Genomic DNA, 4,526 nt, shown 5'->3' with positions numbered 1-4,526 from the left:
AACTCAGCAGTAGTAATCTTGGACACAAACACAGGGAAGTCAGGCACTCTGGGGTCCTCTTCGGCTTCCAGTGGCCACTGTCTCTTCTAATGGCTCACAGAAACATCTGGAGACAGTCAGCTGGTGATCATATCTACACACATCGAAGTTCCTCTGAGGCCTGTTTTCCTGATGATGACCTGCATGCCATGGTACCTTATTTACAAGATTCCTAAGTTCTATGGAGACCCTTGCTTGGCTGGCCAAATTGTGGAACCATCAACCATCATGAACTGACCTAGAGGGCAGAGTCAGGACCATCGTGAGCTCAGAAGTTCCTCCCAGAATCCTTGCTCAGTCCTCAGATCTCAAAGGACCTGAGAAGGGTGTCACAGCACCCTGACACACTCTATTAATCTGCAGACAGAAGAAGAGCTTGCCCTTAGCTTCAGACTGTGATATACACATTGCACACAGCCATGGAAAATTTCCACCTGGCTTTCTCCTGCACCAGTCTGCATCCTCAGCACGCTGCTCTTCACTCTCTGATATCATCTCTCGGGGAGCACAGTACCTCTAAATGCTCCTTAGGCAGACACAAGAAGGGCACTCTTAGGAGAAACCTTTAGGACTTAGGCTTGACTGTGCTGGCCCTCTGCTGGCATGGGCCCTCAGGCTGATTCCTCCAGAGTGCTCCATTGATACCTTCACCTACAATTCTCGAAGACCCTGGCCAGGCTCCAGATACAGTCCTCTGCTCTCTACATGTGATTAAATTACTCACAAAGGATACCATGGGATTCGAATTCTGGTATAATTATATGTTATCACCAACCCCTAAAAATGTATACTCTTATAAACTGTTTATTTCGAAGCATATCATTTAGCACAGGAAACAGTTCAGTGAGTTTAAGCACTTGCTGCCAAGGATGGGGACCTTAATCCATTCCCCAGGACAGATAGGGTAAAAAGACAGAACTGACTCTGGCCAGTTAACTTCAGCATGCACATAGAGTAAATAAATATTTTTTTTTCTTTAAAGAAATTGAGATTACTTTAAACAAACAAGCAAAAAACCTAGGGGAAGAAGTGCACTGTAGACTCTCCACTTACCTGTTACCAGGTCTGCCTCCACGTCCCTTTTAACTCACAGCCAGGACTCTGTCATTACCTAGGTGCACTCTACTTTGGATTGGCAGGTAGCAACATAAAGTTCCCAGGGCTTTTAGAAAGCCATTCTTCAGGGTCTTCCAGACCTGTCTTTGAAAGGGGGGCTGGGGCACGTTCTGACACCTGCCACGGAGGTGTCTCTGGGGTGTATTTCAGAAACATGGTCTGGACTGTCTGTCTCATAGATCAGGACACTCAGCCTTGGCCTTGATAGGGAATGGAGGTGATCTCTCTCGTGAGTTAATGTTGTCCATTGACCTACATGCAGTCACAATGTGGAGCTGTGGCATGAGATGCTTCTGAGGACAGGTTGGTGGAAGAGTTGGGGTGATCTTTCCTCCAGGTATGTTGGTGGCCTTACACGGACCTTCCTCCACAGAGGAATGATGACCTGAAACACACTTACTCTTTGCATAGGTAGAGAGAGTTTTGAACATATTCATATATGACTGGCGGGGGTGTATTTTCATTGATAGATTTTTTTTAAAGACTCTATGGGAGAGCTCTCTTCTGAGGTGTCACTGCTCTCTGTCTCCCCCCAGGCTCTCCTCATGAAGTAAGACTTCTGGACAAGCTGGGGGCAGATTCTGTGAACTGGAGTTGTCTTTTTGTTGAAGCAGTTCGGGGTAGGAGACATAATGTTCATTGTAGTACTTTTCCCCTTCTCTAGACTTTCTGACTCATTGGGCAAATCGAAGGTGGAAACGGTAGGCATGCTACATCCCCTCCTCATGGCTGTTTGGTTTTGCATGGTTGGCCATGTGTTTTTCAGTGTTTGATCACACTGTTTAGGATTAGGTTTTTCCACAGGATGACTGTTCTCAGAGCATTAAATAAGTGGCCATCACCTGGTCAAACTTTTTCTCCCTCAGACTTTCCCTTATCTCTGCTGGATTATATCCCATGACAGCCATAATGACCATAATAGAGGGGTCAGGATGGCTGTCAGTGTTCTCTACCAAAGAACCAGGAGAAGCTTCATTGTCATGCTTTAGCCACTTAAATCTGAGAATGTCATGGACTATTGGCCTTCCTCCAGGGTTGACAGTTAGCAATTTGGCTATTATATCCCAAAGGTCTGCTGACAGCCAGAAGCTCATAGAGTACTTTCCTGCCAAGATCTTCTGCTTTATTGCTTCATAGGTATATCCCTGGAAAGGGAGGCACCCTGTGGCCATGTAGTAGAGCACCACCCCCAAGCTCCAGATATCAATTGCCCTGCCATCGTATCCTCTACCTTCAAACAGTTCTGGGACACAGTAAGGGAGGGTCCCACAGAAGGTTGCTAGCTTCTGGACCATGATTATTTTGGTGCCCAATCCAAAATCAGTAAGTTTTACATTTCTGTGGTGGTCTAATAAAATGTTTCTGGCTTTAAATCCCTGTGGACAATTCCTTTCTGGTGATAATACTTGAGGGCACATAACATCTGTTTAAACAGCCTGTGACACTCCTCCTCTGCTAGGTAGCCAAACTCCTCAATTTTGGCCAGAAGCTCTCCTCCCACAGCGTGCTCCAGAACGATGAAAATGTTTTTGGTGGTATTGATTATGTGTAAAAGTTTAATAATTTATGGATGATCAAGGCATTTCATTATCTCGATTTCGAATTTGATGGGCTTTTTCCTGCTTTGGGGGAGAACTTTTACAGCTACCTTTGTCTGGGTAAGGAGATGGCTGGCCAATTTTACATCCCCAAATGCTCCTTGGCCAAGGGTTGTTAGTATTCTCTAATGATCTGTTAATGCGTTTTCCTCAAAGGGGTTGGGACTTAGGTCTTGACATACTTGCGATCTCTTCATCTCTCTTGATACGAATGGATTGTGTCCACACAACCAGTGATGCAAGATAAAAGGAAGTAAAAGTGGGTCTAAGAGAAACATTTATAGCCCTAAATTCCTGTGCTAACACAAACACAAAGGTGGTCTAAATAATCTAACAATGCATGTCAAGGTCATAGAAATATAAGAACAAGCCAAATCCAAAGGAATTAGACTCAAGTTCAGTGTATGAATTGATGAAATGGAGACTAAAATAATACAAAGACCGATGTAACTGTCTTGGTTTGGAATTCTTAGCTGTGAACAGCCTTCAATTGAAGCTTTTCTACAGATTCAGGAGATCAGTCCATTATCACCAGGGTAAGAGCAGGACAGGACCCAGGCAGCAACGGAGCAGGAGGAGATGAGAGTCCTACCTCTTCATCTGAGGCTACTAGAACACTGTCTCATCTCGGATGTTAGGAGTAGGACATCAAAATCCACTCAGAAAGTGACACTTCACCCAACAAGGCAATACCTGTTAATAGTGCCAGTCCCTGGGCCAAGCACATTCAAATCACTCCAGTAATAAAGACTTGATTATTCTAGGGATAAACACAACTGATGTAATCTTCACCATAATAACTCATAGAAATATAAAGGTATACATCAATAATATTAGAGAGATGAAATCCAAATATCCAAACAATCATTAGGGAATATTTTAAAATTGTTCCAGTGAAATGGAAAGTTCTAGAAGAAATGGATATACCTCTAGACACACATTAAACAATGAACTGAGAACTAAGAAAAGAGATAACATCTAAACTGAAAGACTAAGATCCAGAGGCATTCGCTGCCAAGGAGGAGCAGTGTTTTGTGGGCACAGAGGGCAGTTGCACATATGAACTCACAGCATTGTGACCTGCTCAGACTCAAGTCAGTCAAAACCTCAGCATGAAGAGGGGAGGTGGACAAGAAATCACACACCTAGCTGAAAAGCCCTTCCCAATTGAGAGCTGCCAGGAGAGCTATCATTTGTAAGGTTGTGACCCTTGATAAGGTTAGACAGAGTACTCTTCAGTGGAAGGCTACATATCTAAGAGTATAAAGACAAGAGAAACTGTACTTGATAGTCAGAGACAAAACAAAATAAAAGACCCAAACCAGGATGGTAGAAAATGCCAAGTGGAGGATCTGGGAGGAGTTAGGGTAAAGGATAAATATGACGAAAATATCCTGTAAAATTCTCAAAGAGCTAATTGCAAACAAAATGCAACAAAATTGAAATAGTGATTTAAAAGAATCTCTTGAGAGCAATACCAACAACAAAGGCCAGACAGACAAACTCATTGGTGATTCCTATCAAATCTTTAAAGAAGATCCCACCCCAATGTTTTTGAAACAATTCAATAAATTAGAAAGAGGAGCAGGAGGAATCCAGATTCATCCTTTGAGCCTGTATTGCTCAGATCCTGAGGCCACTTGGGCACAGTAACAAGAGAAAAGCATAGTCAACACTCATGATACAACAGTCCTTATGCAGAGTGCTTAATGCCTCAACACAGAATTCTACAGCAATCTAAAGGACACAACTTACTGATCAAGATGGGTTCAT

At 43.3% G+C, this 4,526-nt stretch overlaps 1 pseudogene; it reads right to left on the bottom strand.

Annotated features, from left to right (window-relative positions):
* Positions 1–530: 530 nt before the first annotated feature.
* LOC127684631 (sperm motility kinase X-like) lies at positions 531–2,950 on the bottom strand (annotated as a pseudogene).
* Between the last annotated feature and the right edge of the window lie 1,576 nt (positions 2,951–4,526).

This window comes from Apodemus sylvaticus, chromosome 5, assembly GCF_947179515.1.
Source record: "Apodemus sylvaticus chromosome 5, mApoSyl1.1, whole genome shotgun sequence".
Classification (NCBI taxonomy): Eukaryota; Metazoa; Chordata; class Mammalia; order Rodentia; family Muridae; genus Apodemus; species Apodemus sylvaticus.
The sequence above is the reverse complement of the archived record's forward strand: the minus strand, read 5'-3'. Positions and strand labels throughout refer to the sequence as shown.